Source organism: Panthera onca, chromosome A1 (genome assembly GCF_046562875.1).
Source record: "Panthera onca isolate mPanOnc1 chromosome A1, mPanOnc1 haplotype 2, whole genome shotgun sequence".
NCBI classification, from domain to species: domain Eukaryota; kingdom Metazoa; phylum Chordata; class Mammalia; order Carnivora; family Felidae; genus Panthera; species Panthera onca.
In genome coordinates, this window is record NC_138339.1 from 26,480,365 (window position 1) to 26,508,149 (window position 27,785).

Genomic DNA, 27,785 nt, shown 5'->3' on the forward strand with positions numbered 1-27,785 from the left:
GAAAATTTATTTTTCAAAAAATGTGATGAAAATGGCTCATCACAGTAACCAAAAAACCAAATGAAGAGAAAGTGAAATTATACCTGAATCACTCTGCTTGCTTCAGAACCCAGGTGGGAAAGATTAGAAATGGGTCTCTTAGCAACAGTAGGTAGATAAATTAATTAAAAAAAATACAAGTAGGAAGGAGTGCATTTGGGGATTCCTATGAAACTACCCAAAGAATGTGGGGTTTGATTTTACTGGATTCCCTTAGATATTGAAGGGATCAACTCTACATCTAATTCTCCACTGAAAAGAGATACTTGGATGAGTTCCACCAAAATACAGAAGAAGGATCTTAGACTCTTGGGTAATGAAATCCTAGCACTGGGACTTTGGCTTATGATAAATGAAATGTATGAAATATGGAGAGAAAGGCAGAGAGTAAACAGAAGATGGGTGAGGGAGCGAGCTGTAATCTGATTATTCATTATCTTCCTTCCTGATTGTTAATTGAACATTACTATTTTATTGTCCCTAAAAATCTAAGACAGAATGAAACCTGCTCCCATTACCAAAGTCAAAGAAGGGTTTAAAAGTCATAATCTGCAAGCGCAAGATTGCACTGGGCTGCCTAATCTGCAAGTGCAAATGCCTTCTGAATGGCTTTACCTCTAACAGGGGAGACATCTTGAGCTCAACAAACACTTATTGAATATGGGTTCTGGACAAAGACACATAAGACAGGACCTCTGCTTGGCAACACCTGAGCTGGCATGTTGAAAGAAAGATTGGTTTAGGCAGGTAAATGTTTTCAGATTACTTGTGGTTGAGTTATTTCCAGGCTCCATTCTCAGCAAACAGAAATTCTGATTTGTGGGGCCAACATTCCCCTCCGGTGAAGGAGGCACTGACAGATACCATCAACAGGTAAGTTTGTGTAAAGATGAAGAAAGCCATCAGGGGAATACTTTGAAGTGTTTACCTACAAAATTTTACTTAGCACTGCCAAGCTCCTAGTCACCAGCCATTTCTGGGCAAGATACTATGCACTTTTTGGATGGCATAGCTTGGATACCACAGGATTTCCATTCCTAGTAACTTGGTGAGAGGGGGATGGAGCAACAGAGAAATTTAGAAAGCCACATCTCAGAGGAATATTTAAATATCCATGACTGATAAGATGTAAACCTACCACAGATGAATAGTATTTATACAGGTAAATCTTTAGAAATTTGATTTGAATGTGGGCTGTTTTTCACCATTTCTCAGAGAAAATGTTGTGTGGAGAGAATATGGACAAGTTAAAGAGAGTATTCCTATATAAAGCACTTAGTTAAGCATGTGGAACTCATTACCAAGACAGGACAGGAAGAAAATATAAACAAACTAGAGGAAGTTCTAGATTCATATTGTGAATAACAAAAAAAAAATGAGAACATTCAGATTCACCTCCAATTTTTTCATAAGGGTATTAAGGACATCAGACCAAGGAGAAGAATAAGATGAACAAAGGTGAGGATGTGTAGGGCAAAGGAGAGAGTCATTGCAATACAGCATTTTTCTAAAAATTTGTTTCGGTATCCAAAGAGACATAAATCCAAGACTGGGAAGACTACTGACTGTAGTCTGACTATAGAACCTCAGTTGTTATTATTTTTAGAGAGGCTGCAAATGCAAGTACTTTCGTAGTCCACAGATTTTAACTGTTCGACTGTGGATAGAATGTAGGAGACAGTGGAGGTATGTGTGGCCTATGAACAAGGATGGGAAAAATTTATAGCAGTTTTTCACATCTAACTGAAATTTAACTTTTCCTTAAATTATGAAGGTAGGCAACAAACCATAGTAGTATTAGTATTTACGACTCTGCACCAATATAAATAAAAAATATCTTCATATCATAATTTTAGTAAGTGCAGGTATTTTGAACTACCATTTATATTCCTCACATTTCAAAATTATAGTAGGTAAGAGACCTATCATTAGATCTTGTATTTGATATATTAATGACAACACACATATCCGTAACATAACAAATTTGTGGGTTTTTTACTATTTGATTACTGCATTTCAATAGCATTTGTTTCCTTTGTAATTCATTATCTTTTATGTTTCTCAGACTACCAAAGGCTTCCATGACATAAACAGATTACAAATGCTGGCCTGTGGGAAAAGCAAGGAAGCCTGGAATCAAGAGGCCTGGATTTATCCCTATATCAGTCATTAATTCACTTAAAAAAAAAACCACTTTATTTTTTTAGAGCAGTTTTAGATTTGCTAAAAAATTGCCAACATAGTACACAGAATTCCCACATATTTGGCACCCAGTTTTACCTATAAATAATACCTTATATTGATGTGATATAGGTATATTTGTTATATCTTGTTGATACATTGTTGTTAACTGAAGTCCATACTTGATTCCCTTAGTTTTTACTCAGTGTCTTTTTTCTGTTCCAAGATCTCACCCAGGATACCTCATTAAGTTTAATCATCATGTGTCCTTAGACCCTTCTTGCCTGTGAAACGACTCATTTTTCAACCCAAGTCATTTAATGTTTTGGTTCTTATGTGTTTTATTGATCCTATAGTTCTTTCCCAAGCAAGTAAATGTTCAGTCAATAGGTGCTGCTTAATTGATTGGTGGCCTAGTCTTTAAGGAATGCTGTTGAGGACAGAGATCCCATCTGGCACTTTTGTTGAGCAGGCATATGAGCTTTTTTTTTTTTTTTTTAAATTCTTAGGTTTTCTATTATTAGCACTATTTTAATTGTTATTCTGGTTGATACATAGAAGTGGATAACTAAAACCCACTGTAAATATTATGTACAATATATGCTAAAGTGAATTTCTAAATTCTCTAGCAGCAGGGATCTGTTTATCAAAATGCCTTGTATTGAGAGATACTTAAAGCCTATACTTAGGGAAAATAGGTCCACAATTAATTGTACAATGAGACATGAGCTATTTTATTTTAAAATTTTCTTTCTTTTGTTTTAGTTTGTTTGGATTTCTTATGAATGTGAATTATTTTAGGCAGGCAAGCATGCTCCAGTTTGATCACGGTTCTGCCTACCCCCACCCCTGTCTGCAAGTCTCTATTATATATTGCCTCCCTTTACTCACTTGTGAAACTGGCCCCTGTAGTCTTTTGACTTCTCAACTTGTTGTATAAGATCTTGGTTGCATTTCTCTTAGTAATTTTCTGTGTTTTAGAGGTGATTGGATAAGATTCTAAGTTGTATGTTGCAAATAAATGTCACACAACCAAATACAGGTCTTCATGGGGGTTGGGAGGAGAGGTGCAACTGGGCTAGCTACTTGGTTTATTTTTACTGTCTTTCCAACTAGAGTATGAGTATTTAGGATATAAACCATATATTTAATTTTGCATCTGTAACTCCTTTCCTTCCTTTCTGTCTGCTATAGTTCTTACCATATACTAGAGGCTCAATATCAGATATTTTATAAGTTATCATGGTATTTTTTTAATAGACTATTTTTTGGAGCAGTTTTAGGTTCACAGCAAAATTCTGCAAAGATACAGAGATTTCCATATACTCTCTACCATCACAGATGCAGAGCCTCCCTCAGCATCAAAACCCTACATCAAATTGGTAAATTTGTTATAGTCGATAAACCTATACTGACATATCATCACCCAAAGTCCACAGTGTACATTAGAGTTCTCTCTTGGTGTTGTACATTCTATGGGTGTGGACAAATGTATAATGACATGTATCCACCATTATAGTATCATACAGAGTAGTTTCACTGCTAACCCTTGGCAACTACCTATCCTTTCACTGTCTCTATAGTTTAGCCTTTTCCATAATGTCATAGAGTTGGTATCATACAACTGTAGTTTTTTTTTCAGATGGCTTCTTTCATTTATTAATATCCAGTTAATTTCTTCAGTGTCTTTTCATGGCTTAATAGCTCATTTCTTTTCAGCACTGAATGATATTCCATTGTCTGGATTCACCATAGTTTGCTTATTTATTCACCTATTGAAGGATATCTTGGTTGCTTCTAAGTTTTGACAATTATGAATGCAGCTGCTATAAACATCCATGTACAGGTTTTTGTGTGGATATAAGTTTTCAACTCACATAGGTAAATCCAAGGAGCACAACTATAGGATACCATGGTAGGAATATGTTTAGTTTTGTAGGAAACTGACAAATTGTCTTGCAAAGTGGCTGTACCATTTTGTATTTCCACTACCAAAGAATGACAGTTCCTGTTGCTCCACATCCTAGCTTAGTTGGTATTGTTAGTGTTTTGAATTTTGGTGTGTAGTGGTACTTCATTGTTGTTGTAATTTTCAATTCTCTAATGACATACGATGTCGAACATCTTTGCATATGCTTATTTATCATCTACATATCTTCTTTGATGAGGTGTCTGTTCAGATCTTTCCCCCATTTTTAAACTGGGTTGTTTGTCTTCTTGTTGAGCATTTAGAGTTCTTTGTATATTTTGGATATCAATCCTTTATCAGAGATGTGTTTTGTAAATATTTTCTCCCAGACTGTGGCTTGTTTTTCCATTCTCTTATCATATCTCTTATAATATAAGATCAGAAGCTTTTAATTTTAATGAATTCCAGTTTTTATCAATTATGTCTTTCATGGATCATACCTTGAGGTTGCTTCTAAAAAGTTATTACAGTATGCAAGATCTTCTAGGTTTTCTCCTATGTTATCTTCTGGGAGTTTTATAATTTTGCACTTTGCATTTAGGTCTATTATCCACTTTGAATTTTTGTGAAAGGTATAAGATCTATGTCTAGATTCTTTTTTTTTTTTTCTCATGTGGATGTTCAGTTGTTCTAGCATCATTTGAAAAGGTATTTCTGTTCCATTGCATTGCCTTTGCTCCTTTGTCAAAGATCAGTTGACTATATTTATGTGGGTCTATTTCTGGTCTCTGTATTATGTTCCACTGATCCGTTTGTCTATTCTTTCACTAATACCACACTGTCTTGCTTGCTGTAGCTTTATAATAAGCCTTGAAATTGGGTGGAGTCAGTCCTCTGACTTTGTTCTTCTCCTTCATTGCTGTATTTGGCTATTCTGAGTCTTTCACCTCTCCATATAAATTTTAGAATCAGTTTATTGATATTCACAAAATAATTTTCTGGAATTTTGATTGGGGTTGTGTTGAATCTATAGAGCAAGCCATGATATACAAATATTTATTTTGCCTTTGCTTGTGTCACATCTGCTGATATCTCATTAAGCAAAGGAAGTCACATGGCCAAACCCAGAGTCAATGGGATACCAAAATTGTAAGTCATTGGGGGTCATTAATTAATAATCTACCAAAGTACTATAGTATTACCTCCCCCTTTATCAATTACAGAGTGGTTTTACTAGCTTTCCTTTTAAGACACAAAAATTAATATTCAGAAATATATAAGTTCTCAGGGCCATTCAGCTAATTAATACTAGTAGCAAACATTCATATAGTATTTTCTCTGTGCCATGCCCTATTATAAGTATTTAGCATATATCAGTCAGTTAACCTTCCCATTCAAGGTTGGTAAACAGTACCATTAGTACCATCATTACTATTTTTTTCCCATTTTACAGAGAAAATTAAGGCACAGAGGTGCTAAACAACATGCCCAGGATAACATAATTAATAAGCAGCATGACCACAATTCAAGCTATATGCATCTCCACTTGAACCTTGATTCTTATGACTAATGCTGTTCCTGTGTTACCCACAATATACAGGTCTTTCATTGTCTAGTGTTAATCCTAGCTTCTTCCCTGGTTCGGCCCTTGGAGTTCCTTTTTTTTTGTTTCTTCAATTTTGTTTTTAAAATTTATTTATTATTGAGAGAGAGAGAATCAGGGAGGGACAGAGAGAGAGGGAGAGAGAGAATCCCAATCAGGCTCCACACTGTCAGCACAGAGCCCGATGTGGGGCTTGAACTCACAAACCATGAGATCATGACCTGAGCCGAAACCAAGAGTCAGACGCTTAACCAAGTGAGCCACCCAGGCGCCCCGGCCCTTGGAGTTCTGTTTGAGACTATTGATACTGAAGGTTGAGAAATCAGAGCTTACTAAATTGGCCTATCACACATTGTGATTTTGGCCCACCTATCCACGAATGAGGGGAGTCCTATGTTTTACCCAAATATGATGTATGTTTTCTCTCTCTTTTAATGTTCATTTATTTTTGAGAGAGAGAGAGAGAGAGAGAGAGAGGCAGAGAGAGAGAGAGAGAGAGAGAGAGAAGGACAGAGAGAGAGGGAGACACAGAATCCAAAGCAGGCTCCAGGTTCTGAGCTGTCAGCACAGAGCCCGATGTGGGGCTTAAACTCATGGATCACAAGATCATGACCTGAGCTAAAGTTGGATGCACTCCCGTTTTCTCTGCTTTCTTAAACAGCTTTGTGAGTCAGGATTAAATAATACTAGCTCCTGAATAAACCCCAAATGTTAGTATTTGACCCAACAAAGCTTTATTTCTCACTCATAACCCAATGAGGGTCAGAAGTGGGGCTCTGCTCTCCCCATGCTGTGGTCATATTACTTTCAATTTGTGTCTTCTTTAGGTCGCCTTAGCGTGATCCAGCCAATAGATAGAAATAAGAGAAAACAAATATGAAAAAGTTACATTCTAAATTTTTTTCATTTCTATTCATTCCATGAGTAAGAATTAGTTATATAGTCTAGAATGTTAAAGGATTGGTAAATGTAATTTAGCCATGTGCCTAGGAAGAATAAACAGATTTGATGAGTATCTCGTCAGTCTCTGCTGAGCAAATTTTTTTCTATTCATTTAAACAAGTATAAAAATATACTTCATATATAATATATGAAGTACTGCTTTACCTCGGAGCCCTTTCAAAAAGGTAGCCTACTCCCCTAGGGAATCTATGTTTCGAGGTATTTTTCGTTTGAAGTTATGTTTGGATGAGTTTCACAAACTTATAAAGACTCAGGAAAATGCCGAGGAGGGAGAAATTTTTGTTTTTAATAAGACTGATAAGGATTGAATGTGACTTTTCTTCCATATAACTTTAGAATGGGATCATAAAAGAAGTATCTATAGATCTGGTGCTCTCTTTAGCAAAATCATGAGGGAAGCGAAGTTGTGCAATGCTTTCTTTCCCTTTCTTTCTCTTTGTTGGATTTCTCCCTCTTCATCTTTCCATTTCCAGGCACCAGAACCCTCAAACTGGCTGTCAAGCACCACCTCCTCTCTCTCAGAGTTTACCAGCCTTGTGTCCTATCAGGGCTTTGTATGGTACCTAATCAGAGAACGATTTCATAGTTAGATATTGACAGCTGATTAGCTAAATGGGATATCACCTCCAGAGATATTTGCAATTCAACAGGCATTCTTGGCAATATAACACTCAAGAATGAAATCTCTGTCCATTCTATTGGACTTAGAGGGCTGCAGCTAGCTTACAGAGCTTTTTAGTGTGGCTTCCAATTCATACCTTTTGGCATTTGCCAAGAGAGGATATAAAGGGAATCTACTTGGACATTCATGAAGGTCTATGACATTACCACATAACTAGTGCTGGGGCTGCTAGTTTTCCATATCCTGCTTTCTTAGTAATTCTATTGTCACTTGTCAGCCATCTTTCCTCTCTAGCTATTACTAACAAGTACCTGAAAAGAAGGGAAAAGACTCGTGACCTATTGAAATGGCTTCCAGTAGTACAAACTCTGGCTCTCATCTCTACTGAAGAGACTTTCTGATATGCAGTCACAGTGAACTTCTATTTCATATAGAATTTTAATAAGGCAAGTAATCTGACTTCTAACCCAGGGATACATTGAAAGTAAAAAAAAAAAAAAACAAAAAAAAAACAGAGGTTGCAAAAAAGAGGGCTTTTGTAAAGTCAAGGACAATTTGGGCAACCTGCAGTGCCAAATAACATTGACACGGATGGAAGAGAAAACAAAATATTACACACAAAGAAAAAACAAAACAGGTAGCCTAGAGGCATTAGGGTGGAGGCAAATGTCCTAATAAACTCTGAGAACAAAATTGCAAGACAGTGCAGTGAAATAGCTATTTCACACCATTTAGAAGAAATAGAGATGTGATTAGTATTCTCTAGTTAAAAAGACATATTTAGATTTCTAGCAAACAAATTTAAGTTAAAAAATTTGGGCAGGAAACCAGTATCTGTTGAAAGGAAAAGAAATCCTCTGGCAGTGGGGAAGATGTAAGCTGATATTACAAAACTGAAGGTGGAAACCTCTGCATCTACATTCGCTTGGAGAGCCATGAGTTACTGAATAAAATATGCAGCAATTAATGTGGCCACATTGTATTTCTGCATATTCTTCACTCTTTTTTTTATGGAAAAAGTGCAGTGCCGAGTTGCCCAGAATATGCTAAAAAAATTATTTCTCTCAAAGCTAGGTAGCCTGTTTTAGCAATGTGTGGGGATGCTGAGTCTTTACAACATAACCTTTTGGAGAAGAACAAAGATTGTGTTGGCCCAAGAGTATTATATCAGAGGCCATATGCTACATGGCCACAACCCTTAGCAAGGCCACAGTGATGGAAAAGGCTGACATGAAGAAGCAAACAGATCCACTATAGTGCTTGTTATCAGAAATCTTATTTGCCTTGAAAATAATTGGCAGCTGAAAGGGGCTACCTTTAGATATGTCCATAAATGATACAGAAGGTTCATGTGAGGTGTTTTTAATGAGGAAGTACTTTAGATTTTTTTTTAGTTTTTGCCTTGTTGGTTTTAATTTCCATTAATATAATCTGCATTAGGAGAAAACATAATGACCGAAGTTTTAGAAGAACTCTTTTCTGTATGTTGGGGTGGTGGGCAAAGATTGCAGTATGTGAAAGAAAGCTTCTGGCTATATCAGGGCTAAAAAAATGAAGTGTAATGTCCATCACTAACTGGTTTTATTAATGCAAACTAAAATGACCTTATCCTTTCTTAGCATCCAGTAGGAGGGATATTAGGGTCTAGATTACCAGTCTTCTCATATGTCTTGTTTATTTGGCCACAGAAAAAGAACATCTTTATTTATTCATTCATTGATGGATATTTGGGCTGTTTCTATAACTTGGCTATTGTAGATAATGCTGCTATTAACATTAGGTTACATGTGTCCCTTTGAATTAGTATTTTTGTATTCTTTGGGTAAATACCTAGTAGTGTACTTGCTGGATTATAGGGTAGTTCTATGTTTAACATTTTGAGGAAACTCCATACCGTTTTCCAGAGTGGCTGCTCAGTTTGCATTCCCACCAACAGTGAAGCGGGTTCCCCTTTCTCCACATCCTCGCCAGCACCTATTGTTTCTTGTATTGTTCATTTTAGCCATTCTGACTGGTGTGAAGTGATATCTCATTGTTGTATTGATTTGTATTTCCCAGATGGTAAGTGATGATGAAAATCTTCTCATGTGTCTGTTAGCCATCTGGATATCTTCTTTGGAAAAGTGTCTATTCATGTATTCATGTGTTTTGCCCATTTCTTAACTGGATAATTTATTTTTTGAGTGTTGAATTTGATAAGTTCTTTATATATTTTGGATACTAACCCTTTATAAGATATGTCATTTGGAAATATCTTCTCCCATTCCATAGGTTGTCTTTTAGTTTTGTTGATTGCTTTCCTTGCTGTGCAGAAGCTTTTTATTTTGATGAAGCTTTTTATTTTTGTTTTTGTTTCTCTTGCCTCAGGAGATATATCTAGAAAACGTTGCTTCAGCCAATATCAAAGAAGTTACTGCCTGTGTTTTTTTCTAGGATTTTCATGGTTCACATTTAGGTCTTTAATCCATTTTGAATTTGTTTTTGTGTATGGTATAAGAAAGTGGTCCAGTTTCATTATTTTGCATGCAGCTGTCCAGTTTTCCCAACATCATTTGTTGAAGAGACTGTCTTTTTCCCAGTGGATATTCTTTCCTGCTTTGTCAAAGATTAATTGACAATTTAGTTATGGATTCATTTCTGGGCTTTCAATTCCATTCTATTGATATATGTGCCAGTACCATACTGTTTTGACCACTACAGCCTTGAAATATACCTTGAAGTCTGGAATTGTGATGCATCCCGCTTTGCTTTGCTTCAAGGTTGCTTTGGCTATTTGGGGTCTTTTGTGGTTCCAAACAAATTTTAGGATTGTTTGTTATACTTCTGTGAAAAATGTTGTTGGTATTTTGATAGGGATTTCATTAAATGCGTCGATTGTTTTGGGCAGTATAGACATTTTATAACAGTATTTGTCCTTCCAATCCATGAACATCGAGTGTTTTCCCATTTCTTTGTGTCTTCTTCAATTTCTTTCACCAGCATTTTATAGTTTTCAGAGTACAGGTCTTTCACCTCTTTGGTTAGTTTTATTCCTAGGTATGTTATTGTTTTTGGTGCAATTGTAAATGGGATTGATTCCTTAATTTCTCTTTCTGCTGCTTCATTTTGGTGTATAGACATGCAGCAGATTTCTGTACATGGATTGTGTATCCTGAGACTTTACTGAATTTGTGTATCAGCTCTACTAGTTTTTTGGTGGATTCTTTTGTGTTTTCTATATAGAGTATCATGTTATCTGCAAAGAGTGAAAGTTTGACTTCTTCCTTGCAGATCTGGATGCCTTTTATTTCTTTTTGTCATCTGATTGCTGTGGTTAGGACTTTAAGTACTATGTTAAATAACAATGGTGAGAATGGACATCCCTGTCTTGTTCCTGACCATAGAGGAAAAGCTCTCATTTTTTCCCCTTGAGGATGATATGAGCTGTGGTTTGTTCATATATGGCCTTAAAATGTTGGGATATGTCCCTCTAAACCTACTTTATTGAGGGTTATCATGAATGGATGTTGTACTTTGTCAAATGCTTTTTCTGCATCTATTAAAATGATCATCTGATTGTTAGTCTTTTATTAATGTGGTGTATCATGATGATTGACTTGTGAGTATTGAACCACCCTTTCATCTAAGGAATAAATCCCACTTGATTGTGTATGTCCTTTTTGGGTAAGTGCTCATTCAGGTTGTCTGCCCATTTTTTAATTGGATTTTTTTTTTGGTGTTGAATAAGTTCTTTTTATATTTTGAAAATTAACTCCTTATCTGATATATCATTTGCAAATATCTTTTCCCATTCAGTAGGTTGCCTTTTTGTTTTATGGTGGTTTCCTTTGCTGTGCAAAAGACTTTTATTTTGGTATAGTCCTGGTAGTTTAGTTTTGCTTTTGTTTTCCTTGTCTGAGGAAATATATCCATAAATATGTTTCCAAGGCCAATGTCTAAGACATTACTGCCCATGTTTTCCTTTAGGAGTTTTATGATTTCAGGTTTCACATTTAGGACTTTAATCCATTTTTTGTTTTATTTTGTGTGTAAAGAAAGTGGTCCAGTTTCATTCTTTTGCAGGTAGCTTTCCAGTTTTCCCAGCACCGTTTATTGAAGAGACTCTTCCCTCTATTGCATATTCATGGCTCTTTTGTCATAAATTAACTGACCATAAAAGCATGGGTTTGTTTCTGGGCTGTCTATCCTGTTTCTGTTGATCTACATATCTATTTTTGTGCTAGTACCATACTGTTTTGATTACTACAGCTTTGTAGTATATCTTGAAACCTATTTTGTTCTTTTCTCTTAAGATTGCTTTGGCTGGTGTCAGCTGGCTTGGTTGGAAGAGCATGAGACTCTTGATCCTGGAGTCTTGAGTTGGAGCCCCATTTTGGATGTAGAGATTACTTAAATAAATATATAAAAATTTTTAGAAGATTGTTTTGGCTTTTCAGGGTCTTTTGTGGTTCTGTTCAAACTGTAGGTTTATTTGTTTTACTTCTGTGAAAAATGGTATTTGTATTTTGATAGGAATTGCATTGAATCTACAGACTGCTTTGGGTAGTATGAGCAGGGTATATTTGTTTGTATCATCTTCAATTTTTTTTCATCAATGTCTTATAAGTTTCCAGAGAATAGGTCTTTCCCCGTCTTCATTAAATTTATTCCTGGTTGTATCACATTGTATCACCTATATCACATTGATTGATTTGCAAATATTGAACCATACTCACATCCCTGGAATAAATCCCAATTGACTGTGGTAAATAATCCCTTAAATGTATTGTTGAATCCAGTTTGCTAATATTTTATTGGCCTGTAGTTTTCTGGGGTTTTCTTTTTTTCTTTTTCTTTTTCTTTTCTTTTTTTTTTTTTTTTTTTTTTTTTTGGTAGGGTCTTTGCCTGGTTTGATTTCAGGGTAATGCAGGCCTCATAGAATGAATTTGGAAATTTTACTTCTTTTCTTATGTTTTGGAATAGTTTGAGGAGAATAGGCATTATTTCTTCTTTAAATGTTTGGTAGAATTCACCCAGGAAGCCATATGGTCCTGGAGTTTTATTTGTTGTGGATTATTTTTAAGTTTGTTTATTTATTGAGAGAGAAAAGGGGGCTCAGAGAGAGACCAAGAGAGAGAATCCCAAGCAGACTCAGCTCCAGTGCAGAGCATGATACGGGGCTCAATCTCATGGACTATGAGATCATGATCTAAGCTTATATTAAGAATTGGATGCTAACCAACTCAGCCACCCAAGCACCCCCTGTTCTGCTCAATATGTTAAAAGTTGCCCATATTAACAATGATCATTGATTCATTTCCTCCCCAATTTTCTAAGAATTCAAAATGGTGAAAAAACCCAGACATGGGTCTGTCTTTATGAAGCTTATAGTGCAGTGATATTAAAAAGCATAATCACAGTACAAATAGTAGTTTTGTATAATTAAAGCAACTATGTAACATGTTAAATTAATATTGAACTTTATGGATGTCATGAGTTTATTTGTGTTTTTACATTTGTTTAGCTTTTTGGGGGGGGCAGAACAAGAAGCACATTTGCTTTATTGCTTATGTTGCATATTCAAACACAATAGATCCTGTTTTAAAAATGTAAGGCACATAAAAGCCTCTGTGCAAGTTCCATATTATTTTAAAATTCTTATTGGCTAATAGAAGTATTTCTACTATAGAACTGGAGCTATCTAGAAATGCACATGATGAATTTTTTGCATGGGACAAGTGAACAGTTTCAAATCAAATGTTTGTATATGAATAATGATTATAACTATTGTTACACTTGCAAAAACCTTAATTAGCTTATGCACAAATGTTAGCTTAGCCCTCAAAGCTTAGCCTTAAGCTTAGCTTAGCCCTCAAATGTTAATTATATAAAATGTAAAAGGGGCACCTGGGTGGCTCAGTCGGTTGAACGTCCGACTTCGGCTCAGGTCATGATCTCACGGTTTGTGAGTTTGAGCCCTGCATTGGGCTCTGTGCTAACAGCTCAGAGCCTGGAGCCTGCTTCTGATTCTGTGTCTCCCTCTCTCTCTGCCCCTCCCCCACTTATGCTCTGTCTCTGCTTATTTCTCATGCTCAGAAATAAACATAAAAAAAATTAAAATGTAAAAGAAGAACAGTATCTAGCTGCATTTTTGTCCTGTTCTTTAAAGGGAGATTTGGCATTTTTAGTTTTCCTTCCATAAGTCATGTTGCTATTTGCAAAGGCCAGTGTTATAAGAGGCTAAAGACCATAAACAGATACTGTTCATATTACACCTGAATCCAGCCGACCTGATCCAAATGGTAATGCCTGAATATATCTGTCAATCTCAGTGCGGAAATCATGGATTGTTGCACTTAGCAGGCCACAGAAACTTCACTTTCACTGATCTAGCATTCTGCAAGACGATGTGGCACTGGATGAAGTCATCAAACATGATCTGCCCCCATCCTTGTCTGTCAAACTTGCAAATGAGGATGTTGTGAAACTGGTCAGAGAGCTCATATCCTGACAGGGCTTGCTTGAGCTTGTTCTTATCAATCATCCCAAAGTTGTCTCTGTCATAAGTGTGAAAGATGTTCGGCCAGTCTGTGATGTACTTCCAGACACCAGTGAACTCACTTAAGTTCACGGCAGCCTTGTTCTCTCAAACATAGACATGACTGACCCGACAGTCACTGATTAAATGGAGTGCAAGTACTGTTAGATAGTGCTTGCTGAAGCTTGTTATCCCATATCACCTAGCTCCCGTCTTTATCAACCCTCTGGAAAACGTTCCAGAAATTGTTCTGGTCCGGCAGCACCATGCCTTCGGCAGGGCAAGTCCCAGGGCCCCAGGCAGCAGGGGTTGGTGGCCATGGGGCCAGGTGCATAGCTGGACTGAAGTGCCAGGGGAACATGAGAGGTGGTTACATTTTATAGTATAAAATCATCTTCCATTTAATTAACATCATGGTAAAAATAATTTAACATGCGGGATCCACAAGGACTTTTTTTCTTTTGCAAAATGTCTGTATATCACTGAAATTTGAAAAACTGTTTAAGAAAATGATTTTTGCCTAATTCATGTTAATTGTCAAATCTGAATATCAAATATGTAGGTATAATTGTGGACAAAGTAACTCAAAGAACTTTCCAGAAATAGCCTCTAATGTTTGGTTAAAGAGTTACTGATGGAGTTTCTTCCTGAAGGTAGCAGAAGAAAATTTTCTACCAAAAAAAACACCTCATTTATTAAATGAAATGTTGGAGGAAACACTGATATATCAAAGATAGAGCATAAGCTCCAAGTCCATCATAGTCCATGAGAAATTAACTTGTGGCTTTTAGTCATTTGTATTGAGTCATTGTTCATGCCTGGTTAAAACACTGATGTTAACTTAGAACAAAAAGTATACAAATACAAGAGCTATTTGCTTAGGACTGAGCTCAAAGCCGGCTGATTTTAAGAAATTTTTTGTTGAGGTTTTGTTTGTTTTTGTTTTTAATATTTGATTTAACAGGATCTCTGGAACATTAATCTATGAGTAATTTGGGTCAGGGAATCAAAGTGTGAAGTAAGGCAAGATGCAAGGTGTATCTATATAAATAGTATTTGGGTGAAAAGTGAAGAACTTAGGTGATCAGATTTTTCCATATAGATATATTTGACATGATGTAATTTAAATACCCAGATCTACTACCAGTTTCTCTTCTTTTCCTACAGATATTTGGCATTAGTAACTGAGATTATTCGAGATAATCTCAAATAGCAGGCACTGTGTTTCATGCATATATGTTGAATTGGAATAAATTGTACTTATAAATGCAGACAAAATCTTGTTTCTTGTCAAAACAACAAAAGTAGTATTGTTAACTCTTGAGAAAAATCCTTGTTAAAAATAATTTCTGTAAAAACAATAATCATCTTACTATATCTATAAGCTCATTATGAAAGACCTAAAAATGTGATACCTTTGAAATAGGGGAAGGAGAGACCTACTTTTTTTCACAATGTTATTCTCCAAGTAGTGTGTGACTAATAGAGAAGGTATGTGACTCTCAGGTACAGTGAATGAGCAAATTCTTAGTGGCATCATGACATCACCAGGAGCGTGACTTGGGTCAAGAGCTTGGCAGGAGGCTTTGAGAACAGCAGAATCAACAGCAATCAGGATTGGGAAGCCAACATACTGGCCACCATAAAACTGAAAAGAGAGCTTATTGTACCTCATGCACAGCAGCAGGTTTAACAGAAAAGTAGACATGTTTATAGTCCCAGATTTACAGCATGCCTTATAAACACCTTATTACTTAGAATCCAGTCTGCTGTCCTAGAAACTAAGAATGTGACTTTGTTAAGCAGTAGGATTTGTTGACATAAATGTCTTGACTAAGTTTGCCATTGTGGTTAACCAAAACGCATTTACTCCTGGGAAAGTAAACACAAGCAAACAAAATGTCTCTTATACTACAATACAGTAAGTTTCAAATTGACCAAACTTAATGCTATGACATAAATATGCTTAATGTTTATGGAATTTTTTAGAAACCTTTTGCCATGTTGGGCTTACCATACTGTATAAGTCTTACTAAATGGGAATGTGTTTTCAGAATTACATGTGATTAAAGACTTCATCAGAAATATTCAGAAAACCTGCCATGAATACTGGGGCTAACCATGCAGCAAATAAAATGGGTCATGGTCTCCTCAGACATTAACGTGGATAAATCAGTTCTGCACCATGTAATAGTAACACACTGAAATGGTTACCAACAATTAAAAATAGAGAACTAATGGAAAATAATGTTGAATAAATATTATAAAACCACATGAAACTATGTTCAAGGAAGGCAACGTATCTGGCTAAAACCCACAAAGTTGAAAAAATTCCTAGGGAAAAATGAAAATTCAGACTGATCTTCTGCTGCTTAAAAATTCATCTAAAACCTTTGGTTTGAGGGTAGACTTTTGGAATTACAGACTCAGGACCATTGAAGAATAACAAAATCAACTTAGCAGGTTTCCTATCTTTTCAGGCTTATAGTCAGCCCTCTTCAAACCTCAAAAATTCTATAGTACAAAAGTTCTTTATGTAAGATATAAATGAGTAGTCATGATTAGATATTTCTGATCTAAAATAATGACCAACTTTTTTGCAACAGAATTTATATCAATAAAGATCTACAGAAAATTAAGAAGATGGTGTCTCTGTGATTGACGAATAAAATGTGAACAAATAATACAGTCATTTATTTACCAAATCCTACAAACTAGATCCTATAAATGATAAGAACATGGACATATTTCTAACAGAACCATGTGGTTGGCTTCATAAGCCACAGTAAAAGAAAATGACCATGTGAAGCCATGAAAAATTTTTATAAGTCTAAAGTATGAGAGATACCATTCTGCAGTAGGACATTCAGGAATGGTATCAGGGATTTAGTTAACTAAGCTCCATGAGTCTCCTCCAAATCGAATCAGGCCATGTATATTAACTGAAGTGAAATGCTCAAAATGAGAGAGTTGATGGTTGCATTCAAGATAGGAGTTACTGCTCATAGTTCTAGGCACACAAATTAAAACTGACATTGACAAACTGAAGGAAACCCAAAGGAAAGTGATTTGAACAGAAATTAGGACCACATATTCTCACATGATGAGAAAGTTGAAAAAAATCAAGATGTTTAGTTTGTAAAAAAATGTTTTCAGAGAAATATGATCATTGACTCAAATACATGGAATACAGTACAATCCAGTTTTATTCTAGGTTCAACAAACAGAAGTTATAAGGAAACCAACAAAACAAGAATAAACTTTGTATTTCTAAATAAACAAAGCTTCTAAAAATAGAATGGCCTACCTTGGGAGGATGGACATCACTGGAAATGTTGAAAGCTTGAACAAACCATTGGTGGTTATTGTAGAAGAGACTGGAACCCTGGAAGGAACGGGAGATTGATCTATATAGAGTGGTGTTCAAACGGTATAATAGAACCTTAGTATCCCTAATGAAACAAAAAGACTGAGTAATATGTTAGAGCTCACTCCATCTTTATCCAAGGCAGTTTTGGTCAAGTCTATTTTGTATATGGCACTCTACCCAAGATTTCATTTTATAAAAGGCTTGTGCTAATAAAAAATCTTGCAAACCATTACATACTATGATTTCTGAAGTTAATTCTGACGTTATTACATGATTCAGATATGGACAAATTCCTTCTTTATGTGTGACCTATTGTCATGTTTCTAAATGAAACGCTGGTACTCAGAGGGCTCAGAGCATTCTATGCAAAGGAAGAGCAATTAACTTGATAGTTACTACCAAGAATGTGGGTTAGGCAGTAGAGAGTAATTCATAGCAGGGATGTGGGGAAGATAATTTCTAGGAAAATCAGAAGAAAAAACCAGCAGTCTAGAGATGTGGCATATTGAAGTAATTTCTAAAACCATGTGAATATTATTCATAGTATTATGAAAGAAGAAACATCCCTGGCCTCCAAGAGGTTTCTCAACGCTGATACTCCTTAAATCAGATTTCATTTCCAGTGAAGTGCTAATTTTATGAGTTACTTGTAGAAAGTTTAAGTCTCTGAGGACAAGGAAGAAAGAAGGCTGATTTCATTTTTTAGGTATCTTAGCATGTTAAGGCCACTGGCATAATTCCAGAGAAAGTGTGCATCCTTCTTTGGTCATCCTCTTGTTTAGAAAAGCAGTTGATAATTTAGAACTATTATCCCAGACATGATCTCATTTTGTCTCCCAACAATGACCTAAGGAATATCACCTTCAATTCCCACATGCATTATCACCTTCAATTCCCACATAAAAGAACTGGAGATCAGATATAATCAGTGCCCATTCCAGTTCACACAGATACTAAGTGGGGGGCCAGCATGAAATCTATCTTGATACCAAGTTTAAAATTCTTTTGCCATATTTTCAGCACATGAATTCTTCAACAAAGGAACTCTGATAAAGTTTAGAGTTCCCTTAAACTTTGTCTTTCTTCTTACAATTTCTTTGTGTCTGACATATAGTAACTACTATTTGACACAGCCTTAGCTTTGGATACATAAGTGGACAAAAAAACCTCATTTGGACTCAAATAGTAACATCTCTATTAAAAATCAACAGTTCTCTAGAAATAAACAGGTCTATTAAAAAAAAAAAAACCTTAATTTAGTGACTCAGCAAATCGTGCTGTGATAGCTTTCAGTAATTACTTTTTATTTTTGTTTTTTTAAGTGTCTATGGTAAGAGAAGCATGTAGAAAAACATCATGTTTTGCATGCCATTTTATTTTCATTGCCTCTTCTACTACTTGAGAATGTCTCCAGACTGCTGAATGTCTGGCAGGTGGACCAGTCTTAGCAAAACATCTTGGATTGTATTAGCTGAAAACAAATGTAAAGGGACCATAAGAAGCTAGATTTCCCTCAAATGGTGCCCTGGAAGAGGGTTTATTTTTCTTGACTGTTCAATTTCTAGTTTGAGTCTTCAAAGTCCAGAATGCCAGGGCCTTGGATGCAAGTATTAGTAAAAAGCAAATTCTAATTTGGCCCCTATGGGAAGCAGAGAAAATGCCATAAAGATTTTATCTCTTTTTGTACTTGGAATTTTCTTTACTGCCTCCCCTAAGAAGAGGGTAGATGGTGTCTATTAAGAGATAATTTACTCTTGCAGCCAATTCAGAACATTTCCACAAAATCAGTCCTACCTTCCTGGGTGAGTCTAGCTGAAGATAAAGTTTCTGAAAGGATAGTCCTTAAATAAAGAGATTAAGACTACATATGCACAGCACATGGCATAAAAGAGTTCATTTTCAACCACATACTATATCCTCTCCATGGAAAATCATAGTGCATATGAAATATCCTATAGTTAAGAAATCAATTGTTCTTCGTTTATCCCAATATTTCTCAAAGTTAGTTGGCTATTGTGTTGATCCCTTGCTTGCCCTTTCCCTGCTCTTCCTGTATTAGGGAAAGGTGAAAGAGAGTGGGTATTCTAGGAAACTCTGTGTGTGTGTGTGTGTGTGTGTGTGTGTGTGTGTGTGTTCAGGCTTTCTTGCCAACTAGCTTTCTCCTGAGCTTGGTGGTAGGTCAGTAGATGGGAAGAAGGGAGAAGCCAGGGTATTCCTCCTCCCCTGCCCCACCCACTGCCTCAGTGGAGTTTCCTGCAACAGTGGTGTTTCCTTCATTAGTTTCAACCTCCCCTTGACAGACTCTCAGTGGTTCCAACTTTTACTGGGTGGTCCTAGATCCACTTTCCTTTACACTGCAGGTAGTAATGGATTCCTGCTATTGTGAAACTATGGACTGCTTTGCAAGTGGCGGGCCAGGTGGTTTTCAGAAATGTCCCTAGCATTCTGTACACCAGGACTCACAGAACATGCTCACTTATCCTGATAGCAGAGCAGTAGTTGCATAGATTTCAGAACAGTGAGAATATTGGTTATCAGCAGCATGGAATCTGTCTCTTTCTCATGTTTCTAGATTTTGGGGGATCTATTAATCTAGATAAGCGCCCTGGCCAGTTTGTTGGTAAGCAGAATGTCCTATCCTAAGGACTTTGAGCAAATGGGTTCTTAGAGCTGGATCTGTTCCTGCTGTGTGAAGAAAAATTTTTGCATCACCACTGACATCTTCTCAGCATTTTTGAGGTTTCTAACAAGTACTCATCTGCTCTATAGTCATAGGGAAAAAAAATGGATGGTATACACCAGGTCCTAAGTTTTGTCCCACAAGAATCCCATGTTGAGATGCATAGTGATGCTTTTAGGGCTGATGACCTCTCCAGACAAACTTGAGATAATGTATCAAGTCACCTATTCCTGATCTACAGTTTGGCACTCTTTTGCAAGAAGCAGTACCAGGTATGGTAGGCTAATAATGTCCTTCCAAAGATGTCTACACCCTAATGCCCAGAACCTGATATGCTACCTTATAAGGCAAAAGGGACTTTGTACATGGATTAAGTTTAGGGTTTTAATATGGGAGTTTATCTTGTATTATCAGGTGGGCCCAATATAATCATAAGGGTCCTTATAAGAAGGCAACAGGAGAGTCATAGAGAAAAAGATATAATAATGGAAGCAGAACTGGAATTATATGAAGCCACAAGCCAAAGAATGTGGGCAGTCTCTAGAAACTGGAAAAGGCAAGGAAACAGATACTTCCTCAGAGCCCTGCTGACCCATTTTAGACTTCTTCCAGTCCTGAATATAATAAATCTGTGTCATTTTGAGTCACTAAGTGTGTTATAATTTGTTGCAGCAAGGGTGCTATAATATACCAGGAGTGATGAAGGTAAAATAAAACTTGAGTAACTTAAGACTCAGGTTCCTTCAACACCCTTACATAGTCTAAATTTCTCTAGGAGGATTACTTTGGACCAGTCTCCCCATCTATGTGTCCTAGTTGGGCCTGATTTGTCATTCTCAGTTCAATCATACCTTCAGGTACTTATCTTTGAAATAATAGTTCCTATAATCATAATACCTGCTGGGCGATTTTTTTTCCTCCTTCCTTATAACATTGATGTAATATTTGGTGAATGGTTAAAATTTAATGGAAAATGCAAATAATCCTCCATGTTATCAAACTGTGTACTATCCAAATGCAGGGCCACAGAGACTTTGGGATAGCTCTTTCTATGAGAAATCTTTTGACTGCAAGGATAGTCTACTTGAAGGGCAGGGGAGAACTTTGAAAAGATAACAAAGTATCTTACAGATAGAAGCAAAGACTTAAAGACCAAGCCTTGGAAGGCAGGAGCCAGAGAAGGAGCAAGACCCAAAACAACACATATGACAATCACACTGATATAATCTCAATTCTCCCTTCTCCTTTTCTACTGGAGTCTCTCCTTTTCAGTTTTCTGTCTCTTCCTCTGTCTCTCACTTTCTCTGTCACTGTCTTTTCACTCTTTCACATACCTTGCCTTCTTTCTGAATACCAGTTTGTGCTATCCTTTTAAAGATAGGAGATTTTCTATACAATGAGGGACACAGCTGGGGGCAATAGCTTCTGTTCTCACATGGTCATAGAAGAAAGGACATTCTTCTCCGGGAAGAACACTAACTGGCTAGGTGTGGGCCATGTGCCAAGATTGTGGGATCATGTAAGAAAATGGCAGATGCTCTTTGGACCGCATGCTGCTTCAATGAACAAAGAGGATTAGGGATGGGAGAGGGGCAATGTCCTAAAAGAAGAACATGGAAAGCATGCTGAAGAAATAATGAATTTATTTAAATTCATTTAAATAAATAAAATGAAGCCTCATTTGAGGCTTGCTGGATATTTTTAAAGACCAGAGTGGACTTATGACTGATACTATAGAACATTTCTCTTCATATAGAAAGTGTTTAAGTCTGGACTCTCAGGAAAATCCACATAGTAAGATCAAAAAATTTAAACTTGAAATGACAGAGATATTCAAGTTTCTTAGTACTTGGCCAAACTTCTTATAAACTCTGTGTGTGTGTGTGTGTGTGTGTGATTATATATATATATATATATATATATATATATATATATATATATCTTCTTCTTTAAACAGGAACATTAGAAATTATCATTTGTATAAAAGATTTATTCACAAACATTCAAATTCAATACTGCCAAGAACATAGCCATCTAATTTTCTAAAGCTTTAATAGTATGGATTTCCTAAACATTAGGTAATTTATAAGCACATTGTAGAATCAAAATAAATAATATTAATTTATTCACCAATTTTATAAATGCTGTAACTAAAATTTTAAAAAATACAAGTTTTATATGACACATATTCCTGAGATTGTGGGTCTTAAAATATTTGAAATTTTTAATGGTCATTATTAAAATCATTATATCAGAAAGAGATAGAAAAGTAGAGATAGTAAGAGAGGGAATTTATTTATTTATTAAAAAATGTTTTTAATCAAAAGTCATCGTTATTACTAGTTAAATTGGATTTAAGAACATGGCTTGACCTGTGCCTTATTAAGAAAGAGAATTTAAATTCTATTAAAAAAAATCTTAGGTTGGGTATGAAAAATATATTTGGGAGATAGCAGCCTCTAGGATCTTAATAAAGTGAAAACTGGAAGAAGACAGGCTAATAGGAAGAATTTTCCAGTAGAATTTATTTGTGAATCTGGTTTAAGAAAGAGATTTCATGATTAGATATTATCATTGTGTTGTTTCTGGAAAAGTTTAAGACATTTAAAAATGTGTGTTACCTTGGATAATTTAAATACTTTTCCTTTAACATTATTTATATTGTTATTTTCCTAAGAAGATCCCTTCTTAATAGGCATTCTAGAGGGATACTTTTGTCGAGCCTTTATCCAAATGACATAGATTGAATCGAATACACAAACTTCTTATAACTTGGTATCTTTATGTATGGAGAGATAAAGCAGCCTGTATAAAGGGCTAAAGAATACCAACAAAGTTAAGGAGCACTACAAAGATCTAATCTTGTTTATACAGATGGGATTACATAAATAGTTTTCTTTCTTGACATTATTGTGGCTTTACTGAGCATTATAGAAACATTACTCCAGTTTGCAGAAATTTTCACTGGCGTAAACTTGCCTGTGCTTTAAGGGAATTGTTCCCTTCTTAAGTCTGAATCCAGGAAACAGTAGTGGACACATGATAGTTATGATGTGCTTGTGACACCTAAGCTGCTCAGAGTCCATGCTTGTGGCAATGGCAAATGGCAAACACTTATATAACAGTTACTATGTGCCAGGCCATGTTCCAAACAAATTAGGCTTCCCACAAGCAGCCAGCGTAACCCCAACCACTTAAAACACCCCTTGGGGCGCCTGGGTGGCGCAGTCGGTTAAGCGTCCGACTTCAGCCAGGTCACGATCTCGCGATCCGTGAGTTCGAGCCCCGCGTCAGGCTCTGTGCTGACAGCTCGGAGCCTGGAGCCTGTTTCCGATTCTGTGTCTCCCTCTCTCTCTGCCCCTCCCCCGTTCATGCTCTGTCTCTCTCTGTCCCAAAAATAAATAAAAAAAAAAAACGTTGGAAAAAAAAAAAAAAACACCCCTAAAATCAGTTACTGCACTGCTGGCTGCCAGCTTTTTACAAAACAGTATTTTTATATTTGCAATGCAGTATAGTGAAATACTATGAGCTCTGGAGTCAGTTTGGTTCCACTGTTTATTATTTAAATTCATAAAAATTAACCTTGATGAGGCTCAGTTTCCTCATCTTAAAACTGGATAGAACACCTTCCTTCCTCCCCTTCCCATGCAGCGGGGCCAAGAAGGTCTGAATGGGACCACCAATGGTGTCAGAGCTGGAGTTCAGATCCTCTAGGGAGAAATTTGGCAGGAGGTATCAGGCTTTAGTTGGCCAGAAGCACGCACAGAGGAGTGTAAGTCAGTGTTCTTATGGAAGATGGTTACCATTGCAAGATTTACCACCTGATGATATCCCAGGGCTCACCCGAATCCCAGCAAGTTAACCAATTCCGCACTTATTCACTGCGTAAGTTTTGGAATTCTGAGGATTGATAACACACACACACCACACACAGACACAGACACACACACACAGAGAAAGAGAGAGAGAGAGAGATTGAATTTCCTCATTAACTCAACAGACTTTTAGGTGAGATGGAGACAGCTAAGTGGATTTGCTAGCACTTACATTCCATTCTCCAAGGATAATTTACACTAGAATGGGGAATTTATAAATTGGGAAAATATCCTAAGGGCCTTTGGAAAGGGAGAGGGTAGTTTAGGTTTAGAGTTCACATCCACTGAGTAATAACAAAATCACTGATTTTCTTTTAGTTATTATTTTGGAACTATTGAAAAGAAATTCAAATACAAAAATTACTCTCTACCATGGAAAACTGTGTGTCCTTACAATAATTTATATAGCATACCAATTCTGTTCATGGTCATTTTGTCTTTATTGTCATTCATATCTTAATATTGTAAGTCTTAATTCATATCTTAGAAACACAAATATATACCTAAAATGAAATTAAAAAAAATCTCAAATTCATACTAATAAATACATTCTGATAAAAAAAAATTAATGAAGGGGCTACATAACCTGAAAAAAATTCCCACTAAAAACATGTAGAGGGCTGAATGAAATATTTTACATATCTTTTTAAATTTATGGCTCAGAGAAAGTAAAGTGTGAAACTGATAACCAAATCTTTAGCTGCTGTGGGCATTTGACAATCTCTAGGCCCTGAGGCTTGGGTATTATAGGTGGGGAGGGGAACTAGCAAGATGTAGAGTAGGAACTGAGACCTCAGATTAATGCCGGAACTCCTGAAGTCCTACAGCCTCAGCAAAAGTTTGCTTTATTACTCTTTATACATTTCTGTAATGTCTGGTATATTTCATTATTTTTTAAGTTCTAAAAGGCTTTAAAAGCATGGGAAACTAGGGGTGTCTCAGCCAGTTAAGCATCCGGCTTTGGCTCACAGTTCATGATCTTGCAGTTCATGGGTTCCAGCCCTGCTTTGGGGGCTGTGCTGACAGCTCAGAGCCTGGAGTCTGTTTCAGATTCTGTGTTTCCCTCTCTCTCTGCCCCTTCCCCACTCATGCACTGTGTCTCTCAAAAATAAATAAACATTAAAAAAAAAAAGCATGAGAAACTACCCCTCACCACCCCCCCCCCCACCCCTGCTTCAGGGTTATATAAACTAATCCTAATTCACTTAGTTATCTATTAGAGTGAATTTTTATCTTAACAATTAAAAAATTTTTATTTTAGTAATTTTTAATTTAACAATTTGATGCATAGTGGTGTCATAAACATTAAATAATCAGTTCTAAAGGACGGGGAGTGTGACATGGATAAGCCCAACTATTGGCTATCTAAAAGTAATTTCTTCCTAGGTTTTGACAGTTTCACAGTCCACTCATTCAAACAGCATAAGCAGGGTACAGGTTATTCTCACTAATTGAAAGTGTTTAATGCATGGGTTGAAGCCACTTCCTAGTCACTCCAACATCCCCACTTTTTACTGTCTTCTGGTGATCTTCAAGAAGAGTCCTTTGGCTATTTCCCATCAGTGAGATAAACCCCATTCCAGTGCAGATGACCTACTCAGGGAACACAAAAGCTTGGGCACAACTAGATTCTGACTATATATGCTCTTCCTCAATCTGGCTTTGGTGGTGTAGCCACTTAACAAAACTGGATGCATCTTTACAAATACAGTGTTTCCTTGAAGCATCATCTAAAATAACTAAGAGTGGGCACCAAAATGTTAGCAGTCCTGAGGAGACTGGATGTATATTTGTTGTATTAATTAGAATAGTAACCCTCATTATGTGATGGGAAAAAAAATTCTAAACACTTTTAGTTTATCTTATTTATTCCTGAAAACATTCCAGAAGAAATATGTAATCATTTCCATCTTATAGATGAGGAAATTGAGGATCAGAGATGTTATATATTTTGCCAGCATATTAAGATGATGATACAATTAGTTGTGAGCCAGGATTTGGATCAGGGCAGTTCACCTCCCCAAACACAGGGTTCTAGGTCTTTTATTTTCTCAGCCATTAAGGATCTTCCTGGATTTGCCAGGCAGATATATGTATGGGTATATTGGTTGTCTTCATCTTAGCTAACCTCAGGGTAAGTGCTAGGGAAATACCTAGGCTTATATGAAAAGAATCTTTTTGTCCTGGTTTTGATCTAACTTTCTGGCAGGCTTGTTAAGATTTGTCTTAACATGTACATTTCCCTTGCCAAAGCACACGTGGTATGTTTGTACATATGGTCTCATTTTTATGATCTTTTAACCTTTACATATTTTAAATACTTCATGGTGGGGTTAATTATTTGTGGTGACCAAGATTGGCAGATGGTCTGATGGGGCCATGTTTGGAATCCCTAAGGAATGAGAGGATTGATACCCTGTGGAACATACTTTCAAAGATAAATATATAAATGTAAAGAAGAAATTTTTGACACACCCATAAATGAACAGAGCCTCATGATATCTCATGATAAATCAATAAATTTATTCTGGGATTATCACTATATTTTGAGATTGGCCTTATTTTGATTCCAACCATTTTTAGAATGAATTAATATTGAGTAATGTGAATTGCTTAGAAAATGATCATTTAACTATTATTTGTCCTTGTATATTCTGAACACATAGTTGGGTTGGAAGAGTTGAAATAATGAAAACAGTAAGATTGGCTAAAGGAGTTAAACCTTCTTGAGCCTTAAAAATATGCCTCAGGCAACTTGATGGTGAGATCTCTAATGTCATAGAATTACAAATAACTTTAAAGCAGTTTTAGCTACAAAATGTGACAGTAAACCAAGTTCTCACCCTTCTAGAAACCCTTTGACAAGGAGGTTGGAATGAAATAAACAAAGGTAATAAAGCGCCAAGTGGAGCCAAAATCAGGAGGCATGTTCTCTCTAAAGACCTGATATAAATTAAACCTTATATGGTATATGTATATTATATGTTTACCACTGCTTAGCTTCAACAAACCATCAGTGGACACATGAGTCTGCTTTTAGAAGTAGTTGAGAGGCCATGTTCTTAGGTACAGTTTCCTGAGGTTTGGATCCAGTGAATAAGGTCATGCTCCTAAATTTTGGATACTTGGAAGGCTTCTTTACCTACTCTATAAACAAGGGGCATATTTTTCCTCCAGGGAACATTTGGCAATGTCTGGAAAAGTTTTTGTTTGTCACAACTGGGAAAGGAGGTGCCTCTGGCATCTAGTGAGTAGAGACCAAAGTTGCTGTTACGCATTCAACAATACACCAGCGAGTCCCCCACAAGAAAGAATAATCAACCCCAAATGTAGTAGTGCTGAGATTGAGAAACCCTGCCATAAACCCAGATCACTGAAGCTGGTTTTTATATATCCCAGGCTGCTTTGCGATTGGATCCTAGAAAAGTCTCTCACATTGTGTAGCTAATTTAAAAAGTCAATCTGAATATAGTGTTTAGGGTGGAATATAGTCTCCAGGTTGATTAATAACTGTCCTGAAATGTAATGTAAGCTAATCTTGATAAATTTGTTAACTGTCAGCAAAGCCCTCTTTGAATAAATCTAGTGTATATTTTATTCCATATTTAAAAGTGCAACTATTTAATAGTTTAATACACCTTTTGCTGTCTACAAATTATAGCTCTATTAATTTATTGTTCAAAATTTGTAACAGATACTTGCCTGGTGAACAGCAATTCTGAGTTTTGCAGAACAAGGTTCACACGAGGAACAAGTGGAATTTAGATAAAGCTATCTCATGAAATATCATTAGAAAAGACTTCAATACCTCAAGGAAAATGCAGCCAAGCATTACATCATTTGTGGCTTTTGACTGCATGGTCACAAATTGATAACTGGTTCACTGGCCCACAGTGGATGTATGTATACTCTTTAATACTGATGCTTAGACAGTAATTGCTTCATGACAGTCAGGATTAATAGAAATTATCTCCAGATTAAACTCTGCAGTAGGTTAAAAAGGAGATGTTCTACACCTTCGTCATC

General features: G+C 36.2%; 1 long non-coding RNA gene across 10 annotated transcripts in view; it reads right to left on the reverse strand.

The window, feature by feature from the left end:
- The window catches only part of LOC144615952 (uncharacterized), a 547,072-nt gene that overhangs the window by 170,927 nt on the left and 348,360 nt on the right, over nucleotides 1-27,785 (reverse strand). For all 10 annotated transcript variants that reach the window (XR_013554718.2, XR_013554719.2, XR_013554720.2 and 7 more), the window contains one exon: nucleotides 17,142-17,219. This is a non-coding gene — a long non-coding RNA (uncharacterized LOC144615952). The remainder of the gene's footprint in view (nucleotides 1-17,141; nucleotides 17,220-27,785) is intronic.